Consider the following 21692-nt stretch of genomic DNA (forward strand, 5'->3'; position numbering starts at 1 on the left):
AAACTGTAGCATAATGACACTGGTATTTGCCTTCATGGTTTCTGATGGCACAAGCCCTTCAGGAAAAATAAAGTTTCTTGCTTTTTTCTAGTAGTTGAATGTTCAGAATGGTTTATTTGGGTTTATGAGAGATAACAGTTCAAATATTTTTAAATAGATGGTGGTACATGTTCACTGGTTAAAGGTTTGCTGTTTTTGTGAAGGTGGTGTTATCACTTTCAAAAGGGGTGGGTCATTTTTTAAAAGCCATTTTGGAATACTTTACAGAGGTGAAGAAAGCATGTAACGAACAACTATTTTTTTCCTACTCTTTCTCAAATTTGGAAATGGTTCCTCGGTAAGATGACCATAAAATTTATGGAATTCTTTCCCTAAGCCAGGGTTAGGGAAAAGAATGACATTTATATTGCATTAGAGAGTGAATGCTGAGAAAAATTGGTTTCTGGACCCATTCTCTATAGATATGAATGATGTGGGGAAGGCATCACAGACATGCTGAGCATCTAGAATCTAGAGAGTCTTGTGCTTTGTCTGTCACTGCACTGTTTGCGATCTTAATCTTACCAGGAATAAGCAGAGACTCACATAGTTGAAAGTACTTCCCAAACTCAGTGGTCTGTTCTTGCATATGGAGAGTGCAAAAAAGAGAATTTTCTACACTTCACTAAACTAATTTTTAAATAAATGGAAAGTAATCTCAGCTAAAATCATATTTAATGGTAAAGGTTTGAATTCTTTCCCCCTAAGATCAGAAATAAAACAAGGTGGTCTGCTCTCACCAGATCTATGATAAGTTGTACTGGAATTCTAGATGAGGCAATTAGTGGAAAAAAAGTGACACTAAAAGGCAACCACATTTGAAGGAAGAGGAAAAACTATCTCTATTAGCAGATAACATGATCTTATATAGAAAAATCCCTGAGGAATCCACCAAAAAATTTGAGAGCTAATAAATTAGTTTAGAAATCTTGCAAGATAAAGATTGATATACAAACATCAATTAACTTCCTATACACTTGCAAAAAAACATCGAAAAATAAAATTGAGAAAACAATCCCATTTATAATAGCATCAAAAAGTAAAATAAAATAGCTAGGAATATATTTAACAAAAGAAGTGCAAGACCACACTAAAAACTACAAAGCATCATAGAATAAACTGAAGAGAGACCTAAATAAGTAAAAAAGATACCCAATGTTCAAGGATTGGATGATTTAATATTGTCAAAATGTTAAAATTCCCCTACATTGATCTACAGATTCAAAATAATCATCAAAATCCCAGCTGGCTTTTATTTATTTATTTATTTATTTATTTATTTAGCAAAAGCTCTAAAGCGAATGTTAAAATTCATATGGAAACAGAAGGAAATCAAAATGACCAGCAATCTTGAAAAAGAACAAAGTTGGAGAATTCACAGTTCCTCATTTCAGCAAGTGAGAGTAGTTTCCACTGTGTAGTACTGGCAGAGGATAGCCCAATGGATCAATGGGATAGAATTGAGAGTCCAGAAATAAATCCTTACATCTGTGGTCAATTGATTTTTTTTTATCAATTTTTTAGAGAGAGGAAGGGAGAGGCAAAGAGAGAGAAAAACATTGATGTGAGAGTAATACATCCATCAGTTGCCTCCTGCAGACCGCCTACCCAGGATCAAGCTTGCAACCTGGGCATGTGCCCTGCCAGGAATCAAACCAGCAACCCTCCAATGCATGGGACGATGCTCAACCAACTGAGCGGCACAGGCCAGGGCTTGATTATTGACAAGGGTGGCAAGATAATTCAATGTAAAAAGAATAGCCTTTCAACAAATGCTGCTGTGCTCTGGCTGGTGTGCTCAGTGGTTAGAGCGTCAGCCCATGGACCAAAGGGTCGTAGGTTTGATTACCAGTCATGGACACATACCTCGATTGCAGGTTCAATCCCAGGCCCTGGTTAGGGAGTGTGCGGAAGGCATCCAACCCATGTCTCTCTCATCTCTCTCTCTTTCTCTCTCTCTCTCTCTCTCCCCCCCTCTCGCTCTCTCTTTCCCCCCCACCTCTAAAAAATCATTGGGAAAAATATCCTCAGTTGAGGATTGGAAAAAAAAAAGAAAAACAGTGGGAATCCAAAAGAAGGTTTGATGATTAAATTAATTTAAATGAAGCAGAAATTAATATAGTAATTTAAAAAACAGAACAGTAGATATGTTAGTAAAACCAAAGGCTTCTTTAAAAAAAAAACAACCATATAAAACATTTGCAAGAAAGAAAACAAAAGCATACACTATAAGTAGTAATAAAGTGGACACAAGAGACTTTTCAAGTTATAAGAAAATAATATGAACAACTTTATGCCATTGAAAATTAGATTTAATGTACCATTTTCTGGGAAACTATAAATTTGCAAAATTGACTCAAAAGCAACAAGTACTATAAATAAAATAATAGAATAAACCAAAAGGTTTATCAAATATCTATCAGTAAAATTGTTTCAAGCCTTGCATTATCTCAAATGTTCAGGAAATGTGTAATTATTGTGATGTTTAAATTATTTGAGATTATTAAAAAAAACAGCGTATGAGATAAATTTGGAAGAATTTTGTAATACTTGTATCAAAACTTGATGAAGATAATACAAATCCAAACTCACTTACAAATTTAGATGCATATATCCTAATTATTAGCAAATCAAAGCCAGCAGTACAATAAAAGAACACTATGCCATAATTAAATAGGTTTTAATTTAGGAATGTAATATTGGTTCAAAATAAGTAGTTCATTACATTCATCAGTTTGATGAGATTTTTTAAAAATTGAAAGGTAATCAATCCCTTTAGATACTTAAAAGGCATTTGGTAAATTTCAACAGACATTCCTGATTGTAAAGCCTTGGAAACCTAAGAATAAAAACATTTTTATTAATACAAAAGTAAGTATCAGAAACCAATGCAATCCTATCTAATAATCCTATCTAATAAAATGGCAATATGCAAATTAACCATCACTCTGCTACAAAGCTGGCAGTGCCCATAGCCACAAAGATGGCGGCCCCACAGCCACAAAGATGGTGGCGCCCGCCAGAGCCATGGAGCTGGCAGAGAAGTCGGGAAGCTTGCCTTCCAAGCCTCCCACACGCCCAGGCCTGCCGCCAAGGGAGATATTCAGGGAGTGCAGTGGCGAGACTTGTGGGGAGTGAGCGAGGTTCCCAGTCTGGGGGTTCCAAATCTGCCATTGGTTCCTTTCACTGCTGATTCCCCTCCTCGCAGGTATCCTCCACACAAAAGCCGTTCCGTGCACATATGTCATGTCCTAATGGGTGAATCCTAAACCGAATGAGTGTCACACCTGGGCAACCTAACTCCCATTAGAAAAAGGACCTGGGAGGAGGGATTTGGGGATCAGGAAGCCATCGTGACCTGCTCGGTCTCCGGAACTGCTGTCAAACACAGGCAGTCTGAGACCCGCCCAAACACCACCTGAGCTAAACCTGAGAACCAAGGTATTTTCAAGGCCCAAAGTTGACGGGGTAAAGGGGCAGGGGAGCAAAGCAAGCAGAACAGCCAACTCAACCAAACACGCAGGAGCCTAAGATAACGCCGCAGAGAAATGTCCCGGCCACAGATGCTCTCCGGCACGCGTGGTGCCCACACCCAGCAGGGGGAGGGGGTGTGTACGTGCGGAATTTAAGGCCACGGCAGGAGGGAAAGTCGAGGCCTGCCTACGGATTGTTATGTGTCCCACAGTCGAGAAGCAGAGTCAGAATCAAGAAGCCGAGTCTTACCTCAGCGCTGGGGTGTTTAGAAGTATCTAAAAATAGCAGTTCCATCACACAGTCCACCACCATGTTTGCCCCGCGGGGAGGCGTGTGGAGGACTTCCGGGGCAGCCCTATAACCTCCAGGCGGCGACAGCGGCTCTGGAGAGGGAGAGACTGCAGCACTTCCTGTCCGAAGTGCTAGCGGTGCAAACCTTGGCCTATCTCCAGCGGCAGGGAAAGGCTGAGAGGGGAGAGGTGGGTACGGTGGCTCCACTGGTCCAAATCCTGTCATTGTCTCGCGTTACCTAGCCTCGGTGCCCTCCAGGGCAGCCTCAGTGCCAGTGCAGAGGAGGCTTTGGAAAGGGTGGTGGTGAGGAGAATGCTTCTGGCTCCGGATACCCAGTGAAACTGCTGTCAGGAGCTTTTCTATGGCTGGCAGGAAAACGCGGCAATGAGTGAAGAATAATGTCTCAAAATGAAGAGGTTGGTTTTTGTTTCTTTTCTCATCAGCAAAGTGTGAATATTACCTAACCCACAGGCTTTGCAAGAATTAATTGAGCCGAAACCGGTTTGGCTCAGTGGATAGAGCGTCGGCCTGCGGACTGAAAGGTCCCAGGTTCGATTCCGGTCAAGGGCATGTACCTGGGTTGTGGGCATATCCCCAGTAGGAGATGTGCAGGAGGCAGCTGATCGATGTTTCTCTCTCATCGATGTTTCTAACTCTCTATCTCTCTCCCTTCCTCTCTGTAAAAAATCAATAAAATATATTTTAAAAAAATAAAAATAAAAAAAAGAATTAATTGAAATAAAATTCCAGAAATCGTATAATGGCCGGGCTGAACTGGTTGAGCGTGAGCGTGGTCCTGTACATGGAAAGGTTGCAGGTTCGGTTCTAGGTCAGGGCACATACCTGGCCACACACCTGGGTTTCAAGTTGGATCCCTGGTCGGGGCTCCTAAGGAAGGCAACTGAAGGGATGTTTCTTACATTGATGTTTCTCTCTCTATCCCTCTCCCTTCCACTCTCTAAAAATCAATGGAAAAATGAACTAATGCCATATCTACAAACGTGGATAATCTAAAAAAAAAAAAAAAAAAGTGGGGGGCCCTAAACAGTTTGGCTCAGTGGATAGATCATACGCCTATGGACTGAAGGGTCCCAGGTTCGATTCTGGTCAAGGGCATGTACCTTGGTTGCGGGCACATCCCCAGTTGGGGGTGTGCAGGAGGCAGCTGATCGATGTTTCTCTCCCATTGATGTTCCTAACTCTCTATCCCTCACCCTTCCTCTCTGTTAAAAAAATCAATAAGATATATTTAGAAAAAAAAAAACACAGGGTAAAAGAGTTTGAATATGTACTGTATAATTTAAAGCATGTAAAAAAATATAACTTTTTTAGGGGCATATATGTTATTTATACTAATAAAAGGGTAATATGCTAGTTAGACCAGACATCTTTCAGACATCCATCGGGACATCCTTCTGGACAAAGCCACGGTGATGGGGGCTGAGGCAGAGGCCATTATGGGCAATCAGGCTGGCAGGGGAGGGCACTTAGGGGCAACCAGGCTGGCAGGGGAGGGCAGTTAGGGGTGATCAGGCTGGTAGGGGAGGGCAGTTAGGGGCAATCAGGCTGGCAGGCAGAGGCAGTTTAGGGGTGATCAGGCAGGCAGGGGAGCAGTTAGGGGCGATCCAGCTGGCAGGGGAGCAGTTATGGGTTGTCAGGCCAGCAGACAGAGGTACTTAGAGGTGATCAGGCAGGCAGAGAGGGTAGGGGCGATCAGGCAGAGGTGGTTGGGGGTGATCAGGAAAGCAGGGAAGCAGTTAGGGGCATCAGGCAGGCAGGCAGAGTGGTTAGGGGCAATCAGGCAAGCAGGCAGGTGAGCAGTTAGGAGCCAGTGGTCCCGGATTGCAAGAGGGGTCCCGGATTGGAAATGGTGCAGGCCAGGCTGAGGGACCCCTCCCATGCACAAATTTCGTGCACCGGGCCTCTAGTATCATTATAAAGGTCAGTGCTCTATAAATATCAAAATCAAAGCCATAAGAAGGATATCACTTTCTCTGTATTGTGGGTTAGATTCTGGTATAGCACATGTACCACGGTTGCAGGCTCAATCTGCCTCCCTGGTAGGGGCACCTGCGGGAGGCAACCAATCAATGTTTCTCTCTCACATGGATGTTTTTCTCTCCCTTTCACTCTCTAAAAATTAAAGGAAAAATATCATTGGGTGAGGATTCACAACAACAAGAAAAGAATAATAAATGTTAAGAAGAATAGATGATATGATAGTCTTCAAGAAAATAAACTTTTAGAATTAATAAAGGGTTCAATGAGCTATGCATATAGAACAGTCGCTTTCCTTTCTACAGCAATAACTTATTGGTAAATGTAAGGAAAAAAAATGTCATTCACAATAACAATAAAAATTACTGTCATTCTCAACAACAATAAAAATTATGAAATACCCAGGAATAAACAAAAGATAACAAGTGTAAGACTCATACTAAGAAAATTTTAAAAGTCTAATGAAGGACATGAAAAAGAACTAAATTCTGCATGACAGACTCATGTTGGTAAAGATTTTTACTGTATCTTCAGGGGTCATTTATAAGCTTAGTGTAATTCTACTCAAAATTATATTTTTTCAAAATTAGAGACAAATAAATTACAGATTTATCACAAATTTAAATAAAAAATAATAGCTATAATTTTTTTAATATTTATTTATTTATTTATTTATTTATTTATTTATTTATTTATTTATTTATGTTAATCCTCATCCGAGGGTATTTTTCCATTGTTTTTAGAGGGAGTGAATAGACAGGGAAAGACAGAGAGAAACATCGATGCGAGAGAAGCACATCGATTGGTTGCCTCCTGCACAAGCCTTGGCCAGGGCCTCGGCCAGGGAGGAGCCTGCAACCAATGTATGTGCCCTTGACAGGAATCGAACCTGGGACCCTTTGGTCTGCAGGCTGATGCTCTATCCACTGAGCCAAACCGGCGAGGGCAATAGCTATAATTTTTTACGGATTTTCTATGAGCCAAGCATTGGACTAGGTTCTTTAAAAGTATATGTTTTAAATCCTTGGAATGAGTTTTCTTTAAAGAACTTTTTAAAAGTTTTTTAAAATTAATTTCAGAGAGGAAGGGAGAGGGAGAGAGAGATAGAAACATCAATGATGAGGGAGAATTATTGATCAGCTGCCTCCTGCACGCCCCCCACTGGGGATTGAGCCCACAAACTGGCCATGAGCCCTTATCTGGAATGGAACCTCAACCTCTTGGTTCATAGGTCAACGCTCAACCACTGAGCTATGCTGGGGCTGGAATAACTATTTTTATGCTTATTTTAAAGATGGGGAAATCAAGGCACAGAGAGTAAAAGTGACTTGCCCGCCATCACACAGCTAGAAATTAATAGAGCAATGATTCAAATATAGCCTTTCTTATTTCAATGTCTGTGCTTTTTAAAAATTTATTCTTTACAAATAAAAATTTAATATATTTAAGGTGTACAATGATATTTGATATATATATCTATATCTATCTATCTATATATCTATATCTATATCTATAGATATAGATATAGATATAGATATAGATATAGATATAGATATAGATATATATGTATACTAGAGGCCCAGTGCATGAAATTCGTGCATGGGTAGGGTCCCTAGAGACTGCTGGCTGCTTGCCCAGGCCTCCATTCCCCCGGCTGCCTGCCGCTGCTGCCAGCCGGGGCCTTCCTTCACACCTGCCTTAGCCTGGCACCACCCGCTCACCTGCTCCACCATCCCACCCCGATCCCGCTCTCATCGGGGCCCATTGGGGCCGGCAGCAACTCCACTGCTGCCTCCTGCCAGCGCCATGTCACTGACACCAGCCATGTTCTGCGCTGCCCCCTGGTGGTCAGCACACATCTAACTCCCAGTAGGTCAAACACCTGCCCTGGGGACAATTTACATATTAGCTTTTTATTATATAGGATACATTTTGTGAAATGATTGCCACAAATTAATTAACGTATCCTCTCCTTCCAGTTACCTTCTTGTGTCTGTGTGTGCCTACACATGCACGCATTCATGCACACATGTGCATGTGTGGTAAGAACACTTGAGATCTACCATTAGTCACTATGGGCCTTGCCTATTTAAGCGTATAAAAATTAAACCATAAAAGTATCAGGAAAAATATATAGGAGAGGTTTTTGCATTTTGTTTTAGTAATGGGGTGGAAGGTCTTTATTTGCTTGCCATCAGAGCCAGGCAATAACAAGGAAAAACCTAACAGTTCAGCTTACAAGAAAATGTAAAACTCCTGTGTAGGAATTTAAAAGACACCAGAAACAAAGGTGATAAAAATGACAATCAGGAGGAATGTTTACAATGTTTATGTTTATGACAAATATTTCTAGCCTTATGATGTAGAAAGCTCTTACACATCAATTTAAAAATAACAACAAAAAACATAAACAGGAAGTTCACAGAATAAACTTACAAAATATCAAGAAACAAAAAGATACTAATTTTATCAAAATCAATACAATTTAATGTTATGGAACCCTTTAATAATATAAGATATATTTATTTATACTCATAAAAATGTTCATGAGATACTATGGAGTGAAAAAATAAAGTTACAGAGTACTATGCAAAGTATGATCCAAATCTATAATAAATTTTAAATGTGTGCACATTTTGCTTAGCGTTTAAAAGGGCATACACTAAACTGTTAATAGTGGGAATTTAGAGGAGTAGGATTATAAGGTAGGGGAAGGTAAAGTTTCATTTTCTGTTGCATGTGATTTTGTAGGGTTTTTTTTTTTTTTGCAATGTGCACATGCTTTAATAATTCATATATAATTTTATAATTTTTTTGTCCTATTTAATTTGTTGGGGTGACTTTGGTTAATAAAATTATATAAGTTTCAGGTGTACAATCTATAATACATTATCTGTATATTGTATTGTGTGTTTATCACCCCAAGTCCAATCTCCAAATTTAATAATAATATTGATTAGAATTAGTGTATATTGGAAAATCTACAGAATCACATGGAACTGTAATATAGTTGGAAACTGACAGCAAATAGAAAGATTGGGTTTTCCACAATAGGAATGACCTCTGATGGTTTCGTGATCTAAAAATAGCACAGGCCAAATTAGAAAGGTTTTTTTATTGTTTGTTTGTTTTTTACTTTTGTAGATACACCTAAGTTAGATATTCAGTTCCTACTTTGACACGGTTCTCTATTTTTACCAGTTCACAACACCCCCGCACACCCTGCCTCCACCCCTATTCCAACTCCCTGCCCCATTGGTTCCTTGTTAGCAGCATTCACTTTCAGAAAGATTGTAACATTACTGAAAGAACACCGAAATACAATTCTGCTCACCATTAATCCTTGTATTCTCCAGTGCTCCACAGAACAATCGCTTCTCTATTTCATTCATTGCTTCCCTATCCACAACTTGCACATATTTGCAGTCAATCGGAGAAGTAATTACTTTTGTACTTTGAACACCACAAACCAACTCTTATTTCCACTAGACACAAATATCAATTAAGCATAAAATTCCATTTAAGTTTGAAGTGCCGCAGAACCTCCCACCAAAAAAAGTGGGGGTATTCAATCCCATTCTTTAACAGGATTTCAGGCCTCGGTGTTTTTTTTTGTTTGTTTGTGTTTTTGTTTTCGTTTTTGTTGTTTGTTGTTATTTTTAAAGGGAGAAAAAGCAGGAATCACTTCAATTTAAATTGTCTTATTTTTCATTTTTGGTGCAAATTAAGGTAAAAATTTGCATATATATATATATATACACACACACACACACACACACACACACACACACACATATATGTATACATATATATATATATATATATATATATATATATATATATATATATATATATAGAAAATGATGCCCCACATTTTTCAGTAGCCCAAAAGATGTCTTTTAAGAAGCAGATTAAAATTACCATTTGAAGACTACTTGGATAATAATGGCAGAAACCCTTTCAAGGTAAATGAGGGTTGGTAAGGATGAAATCTGCAAATATAAGAAACTTTGTCCTTGTGATTGATTTTACTGCAGCACACTATTATTTGAAATGTATATGCTAATAGAAATCAAATATTGGAAACTAAAAGTGAACATCAGATTCCATTATGTAAGTAATCAAATATGTTATCCTAGAATTGCTTTTCAAATACTTAAATTTAACAAAATCCACTATCTTGCCAAATCAAGAGAATAATCCTAAACTAATATTGTATGAGGATATTTTGTCTCAGGAAATGGTCCTCCCTTTACTGCTCCAAGTTGAGTTTTTCTCATAATGATCTGTTTTTAATTTGAAGTTGTGTATGTGTGTGTGTGCATACATGTATACAATACAGGCACACAGAGACAAATGCCCACATACCTGATACAGACAAGGGAGCTGGTCCTTGACTAGCCTGTCTTCCTTCATTTATTAATAAAACTTCTAATCACACACCAGAGCCTTTAATCTTGAACTTTGAAAAACAAAATACATTCATCAATCTTTGAAAAGTAACACCCAAGAAATGCATTTCTAAATCCTTTAAAATAAACAAATTAAGAGTCCAAGAATAGGAATCCAAGGAGATTTAAATTTGAATTAGCTTAACTACTTTTGACAAGTTTACACATGAAAGACACCAAGATTGTATGTACTACTTGCTGCCTTAAGAAGTTTCATTCTGTCTGTGTATATAAAAAGTTTCGGCCAAAGTTAAATCAATCTCCTCTTCTGATTTTCAACATTAGACAAATACCCAGCCCCCCTTTTTTTGAACCCTGCTTTCAGCCTGACTTTTTCCCCAATTGAAATTCAGGCCCTCAATGGTTGGTTTTTCTTGGTTCTAAATGTTGATAAAAAAGGGTTTTCTCCACTCCCTCAATTTGATGTGACAGGCTTCTGACATGAATAATGGAAGCATTTCTTTCACAGGCAAATCAACTTAATTTAGCAAGCCTTTATACTCTCAGTGGGCAAGCCACAATCCCAGAGATTCCATGAGAGCCTTTAAGTTAGACGAAATCTTTAGAATTTGCAGAAAATGTATAAAGTAAACAACACTTATTTTGTCACAATACTTGAATAACTTTTATGCAGGAGTTATAGATGAATATATTACTTCTTAATCAGATCTTGTTTTACAAGCAATTTGTGATGAACTCTCTAAGCTCAAGAGAAACTAGCCCTTGGTAAGAAAAATAAGAGAAGTCTTTACACAAATAAATTGTAATGCCTGGAAATTGAAAACAAAACACAACAGAAAGCTGAGAAAACAAAAACAAGCACCCTCTTCTGCCTCCCCCCTCCCTACCCCCCGCCTACAAAAAAAAGACAAATAAAAAATCAAGGTACATATATCCTGTAGGGCCAAACGGAGTTTATAACCGCATTAGAGAGCAACTATTTTGAACAATCCTTTTAATCAGAACCTTAGAAAACTGAAACGGCAGCACTTCCTAGACATCAGAGTAATGGAATAGATTGTACAATCATTTCTACTTCCAAATTCAGGACACATTTATTCCCCTGAGAACATTTCAGAACATAAAGAAGACATGTTAATAATGCATTAGTGAAAGGGATCAGAGTCATAAGAATAAAACTAGGACATATGTCTTGGAGTTGACCATTGAAGAATGATTTAAATATGAAGGCAACAAGGCTTGGTGTGCAACAGATTATGCATTAAAACAGTCTCTAACAGAATATGGCTGTTGGCATTTGCCCTTTGGCCATTGGTATCATTTATATAATGGGGAGATGGGGGAAATAAGGAAAGAACATAGGACTGGGAATCTGGAGCCTTGCTCACAGCTCAGCCAGAAAATTTCCTGTGACCTTAGACAAGTCCTTCCCCTCTCTGCACTTCTGATTCCTCTGTGTTCATGAGAAGGTAGAACTAGGTAATCTCTATATCCATAGCCTGATTACATAAGTCTAGATGGAATAGTGATAAAAGTACTAGAGTATGACATATAATTCCTATGCCTTAAAAAACACTTGCAACTCTGTGAGTGGGGCTTGAGCAGGTTCAGTGGATCTACCTTGAGCTTCCTCTGGCAGCTTTACATAATTTACTGTTTCTGAATATATAAACAATGTGCTTGCACCTGCAAAGTAATCCACAGCAACTGAGATGGGGATTTTTTATAGCAAAAACAGTTCTTTTTATTCTAACCTGTTTTTCTTATTACCAACTTCTGAGAATATTTATAAAATGGTAAGTGATAATTGAGAATTTTACCTACGTGCACACTTTTTCAGTATTCTTAATGTATTATACTTTTTGCACACATATAAAATATAATTCATCCCAATAATATACTTTTCCAATAAAGACAGCTTCTGATAAGCCAGTCAGGAAAAGATAAATGTCACATGATCTCACTCATTTGTGGAATATAATAAACAACATAAACTGATGAACAAAAACAGATCCAGGGACAGAGAAGTATCTATCGATCAGACCATCAAACCTCAGAGGGAAGGGAGGGGAGGGTGGGGGTAAGGGGGAGAAATCAACCAAAGGACTTGTATGCATGCATATAAGCCTAACCAATGGACACAGACACCAGGAGGGTGAGGGCATGAGTGGGAGATGGGGGTTAGTGGGGGGATAAGGACACATATGTAATACTTTAATCAATAAAGAAAATTTTTTTAAAAAAGACAGCTTCTGTTTTACTTTTATTCAAAAAAAATTTAGACATGTTCAAGCCAAAAATAACTGGCTTCCTTAATGTTAGACATTTCACATTATATTTCAATCTCAATTTACATGTTAAGGTAAATTAGGAGGTAATTAATTGTTCCAGTAAAAAAAAAAAAAGATGCTCTAAATTTTAAAAAATAATAAACCCTTAACTACAGTGAACTATTTTCACATAAATATTATTTCAGAAAATAAAGGACCATGTTTTTTTAAAAAAATAATTATTCTACACATCTTTATTCCCTCTTCTTTCTCTTTCTCTCTCTACCCTCTCTCACAATTAGCTAATCAGACAGTTAGGGGTTCCAACAATTACAAATGTCAAGGAAGGGAGGGGAAAAAAGAAAAACGGGAACTTAGTCAAGGTAAAAGAAAATCTTTTTCCTTTATAGGGTGTCCACCATTAACCTCTGAAGAACTGTACTCTACCTTGATGGATTTGTTATTCCCAGTCTCAACCCCTCCCACCTTCTTTCTCTATTATAACTGTTAGGTCAGTTAATTGGCTGATTAAGAATACCCTAGAATTTTTATTAACTGGCAATTAGAATCAGACCCAAGGCATATAGGATCCTTTCTGATTGGGAGTGTCACTTGAGTTACAAAGATTAATAAAGTCAAGTTGATTTAAATTCTGGTTTGGATCATTTAGCCTTCTTTTATAGGTATTTTAGAATCATCCATAGCTTTAATATCATCTCAGTTGCTTTCAAACCAAACTGCACTCATTTGAGAGCAGCAATTATTTAGTCTCCAAATAAGAAAAAAAAAAGTACATCTGGCAATATTTTATATGTACAAACCCCAGAGGTGTTTCCATCTGTGATTATAGTAATGCTCATATTTTATTCACAACATTCTTATTTTCTTCCTATCCAGGTCCATTCCAATAGAAGATTCAAGCTCTCCATTCAAAAAGCCCACAGGAGTATGCTATATGTCATGCGTTAATCCCCCTGGCCTAGTTAAATTCTCTCACATTCTCTTTCCATTTATAGGCAAGGCAAATGCTCCCTTGCAATCCAAAACCAGTTTGTGTTATAAAAAAAATGGGATATTTGCATTAAAATTATGACCCAGTGAAACAGAATTGGGCATATCAGTAATAACATGGACAAACAGCTGCAGAATGTATATATGGTATTGCGAGGGCAGGCCTAGAAAAATCCAATAGTGAAACCTAATATTTTTGAATCAGATAAAGCCCAAGTCAAAATTCTGACCAGGTACTGAAATGTGTGACCTTGGGTTAGTAACTTAGCCTGTGTAAACCTTGTTTGTTTTTTTTCATCTGTAAAATGAGGATAATAACAGAAGCCATCTCATAGGTTTAATGAGAAAATTAAGAGATAACACATGACACATAGTAAGTGTTCAATAAATAACAGCTATTATTGGCATAACTGTCTCTCCTCTTCCCATTTACTGGCTGGTTGAGTAAACCAAGAGGCTTAAGGGAATGTTTGCTCTTCTGTAGATAAATTCTGAGAACATGGGAAAGCCTATAAGACAAGAAATCAAAGATCAAAATAATATAAATGAGTGAAGGATAGGAAGAGTTTGATCATTGAAAACCCAGGGTTGGGAAAATGTAATATTCCTAACAATGTAACACTCCTAGGTCTAAGTTAGGTTGATAGGACTGGGGAGGCCACGGGCCTGTCCAACTGCTGAAGTCTTCCAGTTATTCACAGAACCTGCTACACCTTTGGAGTGAGGCACATGGAAAATCACACCAGAAAATTCAGTTTCCTATGGTCATACAGGTTAAAAGCATGGACTATGAAGCCAAACTACTTGGATTTTAATCTCTGCTGTTACTAGATGTTTGCCGAACTTAGGCAATGTACTTGTACCTCTCTGTGCCTCAATTTCCTTCTCTATAAAATATGAGATAGTATTAAGTTCTAATTTAAAATCCATGTTATAAAAATTGTTTAATATTTTTAAAAATCTTAGAAGAGTGCCAGACAAAAATGAGTTTTATAGGTTTTTGTTAAATAAAATCTGTAATGTACTGTAATTCACTTTGCCCTCATGTCACTGGCATCCTGGCCTCCAACTGGCAAATGTTTAAGAGACATGGTGATGTATTTGATCCTTGTACCAGCTTTTCAAGGTGGAAATCAGATGACCAAAGGCCAGAAAGGGAGGTCAGTTATGGAGCCAAGAGTCCAAAAGCCAGTACTCACTTTCCTCATTTTCTGATTTCATACCCCACTGACACACAGTAACATATAGTATCCATCATCTTTATTAGTCCTTTAAAGTGAGATGAAAAAGACAGGGAGCAGGTCTAACAGGTCTTCCCCAAAATTGGAAAGGTAATGAAGTCTATCTTTGGACCTTAATTTTCTGCGAGCTCCCCCTCATCTCAGAAGTTGCTTTCTCCATTCTCTCCCACAAGCTAATGTTAAACCCAGTCCTTTAAAAAATACAAATATAAATACAGAATGTTAGACTTGGAAGGTCCATGTCCAACTTTTATGCCCTCATAAACATGAGGTCACTGATGCCCATATAAGGGAAGTGACTTTAGTGAAATAATCAAATTCATTTATTTTCCAGTCTCTTCAGATTTTGCATCAAGTTGCATTTAGAAAAGAACAATGAACCACTCTCATTGGAACATTTGCCATTTGGATTCTTTGTAGTTTGGCATGCCTTCTAAGAGTTCAAGCCAAATGCCACTTCATGAGTTCTGATGTACTGTTTGCATGGGGCATTCCAATGCAAATCAAGTGTCTTGGTCAAAATATCTTGGTCTTGTTCTTCTCCCAGATTTGCATCACTAATATATGCAAGTGCCATATAGTCCAAGGGCATCTGAAGGATAAAACTACATAAGAAACATTGCCCTTTAACAGTTCTGTTTTCTCAGAGGAAATTCAGTTTACTATGGCAAATTTCCCCAAAGTAAGATTTTTATCCCAATTGTGAACCTGAAGGATTGTTAATCACATAACCAACAAATAAGTGCTGTGGATGATGTGTAGTAGCATGGAAGAAAAGGACAGGTAGAATTTAGAGTTTAAAAAACAGATTGTACATGATGACTATAGTTGATAATTATATAATTGAAATTTGTTCAGATAGTAGAACTTAAATGTTCTCCCACACATGGAAAGGTAAAAATGTTTGGTTATGATGTGTTAAATAACTCTATGAAGGAGGAATTCTTTCACAGTGTATAGTATCTCAAATCATCCGGTTGTACACTTTCAATATCTTACACTTTTATTTGTCAATTATACCTCAATGAAGCTGGGGTATGGGAGAAAGAAAGATACTGATGAGTCTAGCCTTCCCTTCATTTTATATATGAAGAAACTCAAGTCCAGGAAGGCAAGTCACAAAGCTAGTTAGGACTAGAACAAGGTTGAGAATCCAGTCTCCTGTATTTTGCCCTGCACAATGTTGTGCACAAATTTCAGTTTATGTGTAAGTCCTTCAGCAATAAATATATGACTTGAAGTGAGGTGAATCATGTTATCACAGGACATATTATTGGGATTTAGTCTAACTTAAAATCACAGTCCCCTCTGTGTTAAACATGTTGCTTTCTTTTTGTGGACAGAAAAATATTATGATTTCAGTAAAGCCTTTTCAGGAATTCTGAGTATGGGAGATGGTTGTTGCCAGAGAATGGTAATAATAGGTCAAAATAGCATGCAAATCCTCTATATGTCAGAACAAAAACGCCCTAGAAATATTTACTCAGCATTCTACCTTTTATCATTTGAAAATGCTTGATAATATTCAATTAAAAGGGGGCTGTTTTTAGATAACCATACTGCATTTTGAAGAATCCACTCTTATAGCATTTTAATAGTACACTTCTCCCCTAATTTTCTTAGTTATCTGCTGATATTTATTTGCCAATGAAAATCATACATTGACATTGCAGTTTGGAAGAGAATGAGTAACATTTCTTGCTATGTTATAGGTCAACTAGGGGTCCGGTGCACGAAATTCATGCACTGGGTGTGTGTGTCGGGGGGGGGGGGAGTGTCCCTCAGCCAAGCCTGCCCCCTCTCACATACTGGGAGCCCTCAGGCGTTGACCCCCATCACCCTCCAATCGCAGGATCGGCCCCTTGCCCAGGCCTGACGCCTCTGACAGGTGTCAGGCCTGGGAAGGGGACCCTCATTTCCCCCCAATCCCCAGCTCCGCCCCCCACCCAGGCCTGATGCCTCTGGCCCAGGCATCAGGCCTGGGCAGGGGACCCCCAGCCCCCCGCCCAGGCCTGATGCCTCGGCCAGAGGAGTTGACCCTCATCACCCTCCGATCACCAATCACCGGATCGGCCCTTTGACCAGGCCTGAGGCCTCCGGCAGAGGTGTCAGGCCTGGGAAGGGGACCTCCAGCTCCCCGCGGTTTCAGGCTCCACCCCTGCCCAGGCCTAACGCCTCTGGCCTAGGCGTCCGCATCCAGCCCGGGCAGCGGGGACCCGCAGCGGCAGCAGCGCTGTGATCTCCCGCTCTGCCCGTGCCCAGGCCTAACGCCTCTGGCCGAAGCATTAGGCCTGGGCAGGGGACCCCCAGCTCCCCGGTTGCAGGCTCCGCCCCTGCCCAGGCCTAACGCCTCTGGCCTAGGCGTCCGGCGATCGCACGGGCTCCGCCCCTGCCCCTGCAGGACGCCTCTGGCTGAGGCGTCCTGCCCGGGCAGCGGGGACCCGCAGCTGCAGCGGCCCCGCGATCGTGGGCTTCTCTTTAGGCCCAGGCAAGGGACCCCTAGCTCCTGGGACTGCCAGCTTCGACCGTGCCCAGCTCCCATCGCTGGCTCCACCCCTACTTCCTGCTATCACTGGCCAGGGCAGCAAAGATGCCTGATTCTCTGATCATGGCTGGGGGGCAGGGCAAAGGCGGCCCTGGGGCCGCCTTTGCCCTGCCCCCCAGCTCTTAGCTCCCCCCTGGGTTTCCGATCACTGTCAGTGGCAGGGGGCTTCTTCCTGCTTTCCCTTTCGCTTCCCTGCATTGTGCCTACATATGCAAATTAACCGCCATCTTGTTGGCAGTTAACTGCCAATCTTAGTTGGCAGTTAACTGCCAATCTTATTTGGCAGTTAATTTGCATATAGCCCTGATTAGCCAATGAAAAGGATAGCGTCGTATGCCAATTACCATTTTTCTCTTTTATTAGTGTAGATAGTTACAGCTGAAGTTTCATTTCTCTCCCATTAAAATTGCTTATTTGCCTCATCTTGATGTGTATCAAATGGTAATAAGATACGGAATATATAAGGTTGTGACACATACCAGTAGGTTTTACTGTTTCTAGGGTTTTCTTGTTAATTGGTTGCATTGTATGTCAGGTCAGATTCTTCCATGCCATTGTTTTAAGGCTGGTGATCCTTCAGAACATCATTGTAAAGAGAACTAAAAGGAGTTTCACCAAAATAAGGTTAGAAGTGAAATTTCCTAAAGGCAGAACAATGGTTTTTGGTTTTATGGTTTGGAAAATAAAAGTGCATTCCATTCTGTGAAACCCCTTGAGTATGAAAAATGTTCTTTTACCAGGAAAAAGGTGTGTGGTGGGGGGAACTACTCAATTTGTAATTCTGCACTGATTTTGGAGGTTTCAGGTTAGAACACAATTCTGGAAATGGAAACTAATATGAAAAAATTATTCTAGCTTATGTCAAATAATGAACTGCCCTATGGAGCTATGAATACTTGACTTCACCTAATAAATGTCCACCTCAGCTGTTGGTTGTAAACCAATGGCATATTTGTTTTCTGATTTGAATAATCCCCCTCTAATTTATTATTGGGTTGGATTTTTGTTCATTTAATTTCTTAATAGAAAGCTAGTCATCATATCCTTATCTCTGAGCATTTGAAGGATAGGACTTGGGAAATGCAAAAAAGGAACAGGGGCAAAGTATGGACACTGGCCAGGAAGTCAAAAGACCTTGGTTGAATCCAGCTCTATCACTTCCTAGCCAAAGGACAGTGGCCAAGTTAGCATATCTTTCTGGGTCTCGGTTTTCTTACCTGTAATAATATCAGATAAAGAAAATCTTGCCAAAACCGGTTTAGCTCGGTGGATAGAGCCTCGGCCTGTAGACTGAAGGGTCCCAGGTTCGATTCCGGTCAAGGGCATGTACCTTGGTTGCGGGCACATCCCCAGTAGGAGGTGTGCAGGAGGCAGCTGGTCGATGTTTCTCTCTCATCGATGTTTCTAACTCTCTATCCCTCTCCCTTCCTCTCTGTAAAAAATCAATAAAAATATATTTTAAAAAAAGAAAATATATATATATATATATATATATATATATATATATGCCTAAGTGACCGTTATGACTGGACAACCGGACAACCTGATGACTGGCCGGTAGCTATAATGTGCACTGACCACCAGAGGACAGATGCTCAATGCAGGAACTGCCCCCTGGTGGTCAGTGCACTCCCACAGCCAAATTCCCGTGGCCAGCCAACCTCCTCCTCAGCTTACTGTAAGTAAATTTTTGGAAAAATCAGTACATAGCATAAGAATCACAATCACTGTTTTTTGTTTTCTCTTGTATTAACAAAAATACAAGAGACTTTATTAATATAAAGTCTTTAAGTACAAAGACTCTTCCAATGATGTCACCTAGAGATCATTTCACCCACTTGTTTGGCCACCAGTCTCTTGTCTTTTTCTTCAGCAATGGTAAGGTGGATACCCTTTCTACAGGGAAGAAAAATCCATGGTTTGTTACTTTTGCAAAAAATGAAAATGTTTGGGAACCATGTAGCAAAGCTGTTGCCATTGGCATCTTTCCCATGAACCACATCAAAAGAACCAGAGTATCTCTCTATTGATGATTACACCAGTTCTTCCAATGGTTATCTCCCTTGGTCACCATTCTTAGGTTACCAGTGTCAAATTTGATGAAATCAGTAATTTTTCCAATATCCAAATCTGAATGGTGTCATTCACCTTGATGAGGGGAGTAGCAGATGATGCAAGCATCATGGGTCACCAGATGAAGGATTCCTTTTATACCCACAAAGATCTGTCTCACTTTGCACAACTTGCACTTGGCCTCCTCAGGTATAATCTGATGAACAGCAAAGTGACCCTTGGTGTCACAGATCAAATGAAAATTCTCTCCTATTTTGTCAATACTGATGACATCCATAAAACCAACAGTATAGTTTATACCAGTTTTGACCTTGCCATCAATCTTAATAAACTGCTACATATAGATCTTCTTTACTTAATCTCCTGTTAGGTCATACTTATGTCTGTTCCTTAGGAAAATTATGAGAGGGAGACATTCACTCATCTTGTGGGGACTGGCAATTGGATGAGGAGCAACACACTGGTCAGTTTATCCAGAATCCAATGCTTTTTGCTGCAACAGGCTTCAGATGCTTCTTAGGACCATGAACCATTGCTGTACTAGGCATGGAAAGAGCCATAATACAATAAGTGAAATAAGCCAGTCAGAGAAAGATAAATATCACATGATCTGATGGAATATAATGAACAACATAAACTGATGAACAAAAGCAGATCCAGAGACAGAGAAGTATCAATCAGACCATCAAACCTCAGAGGGAAGGTAGGGGAGGGTGGGGGTAAGGGAGAGAGATCAACCAAAGGACTTGTATGCATGCATATAAGCCTAACCAATGGACACAGACACCAGGGGCGTGAGGGCATGAATGGGGGAGGTGGGGGGCAATGGGGCGATAAGGGCATATATTAATACCTTAATCAATACAGAAATTTTAAAAAAAGAAAGAGCCATAATCCTTTTTCTTGAAGCAAAGTGGTTGATGATCTCAGATATTGCAACAGGGGTTCCCATTTTAGATATACCTTAGTATAGCCATGTTGTTAAATCCCTTAAAAGAAGTCAGTGTACTTGAGTTACCATAAGCTTCCATCTCAATTGGAAACTAGGTCCATCTAAGACAATGTTGTCCAATACAGGAGCCACTGGCCAACTGACTCACACTATACTTTCTGTCCGGAAGACAAAACAGGCTTGTTAAGCACATGAAATGGACCAAGACTGAATCGAGATATAATGTAAATATAAAACATACACCAAATTTAAAATACTTAATATGAGATTTAAAAAATAATATAAAATATCTCACTAGCAATTTTTATATTAATTGCATATTAAAATGAAAATATTTGGATATATTGGGTTAATTAAAATATATTATTAATCCCTGGCTGGTTTGGCTCAGTGATTGAGCGTTGACCTATGAACCAGGAGGTCACAGTTCGATTCCAGGTCAGGGCACATGCCGGATTGCAGGCTCGATTCCTAGTGGGGGGCATGCAGGAGGCAGCTGATGGATGATTCTCTCTCATCATTGATGTTTCTGTCTCTCTCTCCCTCTCCCTTCCTCTCTGAAATCAATAATATACATACATATGTTAATGAAATTAATTAATATTTTTTCTTTTTCTAATGTGGCTACATAAAAATTTAGAATTATATATGAAGCTTGTGTTATATTTTCATTGGCCACTACTAAAATTGGAACCACCTTTTATTAAAAATAGAAAAGAGCTCTGCTGGCATGGCTCGATGATTCTCTCTCATCATTGATGTTTCTATTTCTCCCTCGCCCTTCCTCTCTGAAATCAATAAAATATATATGTTACTGAAATTAATTCACCTTTTTCTTTTTCTAATGTGGTTACTTAAAAATTTTGAATTACATATGGAGCTTGTGTTATATTTTCATTGGACAGTACTAAAATTGGAACTGCCTTTTATTAAAAATAGAAAAGAGTTCTGCTGGCATGGCTCAGTGGTTTCGTGCCTACCTATGAACCAGGAGGTCATGGTTCCATTCCTGGTCAGGGCACATGCCCAGGTTGCAGGCTCAATCCCTAGTAGGGGGCATGCAGGAGGCAGCCGATCAATAATTCTCTCTCATCATTGATGTTTCTCTCTTTCTCCCTCTCGCTTCCTCTCTGAAATCAATAAAAATAAAAAATAAAAATAATTTTAATTAAAAAATAAAAATAGAAAAGAATCTATCCTTAAAACAATCTAAACCCTAATAATTCATATATATAGCATCTCCTCTTGAGTCAAATGGGACCCCTAAAACCAAAGGGCTATGTCACAAAGCACTGTTAAAAGCCCACAACTTCGTCTATGAAATATCTTAGTCACTATCCAAGCCAAAAATAGGAGTTCTGGATAAAGGACTTCCAAGCAGAGAAG

At 39.3% G+C, this 21692-nt stretch overlaps 1 pseudogene; it reads right to left on the reverse strand.

Moving 5' to 3' along the window:
- Positions 1 to 19095: 19095 nt before the first annotated feature.
- LOC132223427 (small ribosomal subunit protein eS4, X isoform-like) lies at positions 19096 to 19887 on the reverse strand (annotated as a pseudogene).
- Positions 19888 to 21692: the final 1805 nt, after the last annotated feature.

This window comes from Myotis daubentonii, chromosome X, assembly GCF_963259705.1.
Source record: "Myotis daubentonii chromosome X, mMyoDau2.1, whole genome shotgun sequence".
Lineage (NCBI taxonomy): Eukaryota > Metazoa > Chordata > Mammalia > Chiroptera > Vespertilionidae > Myotis > Myotis daubentonii.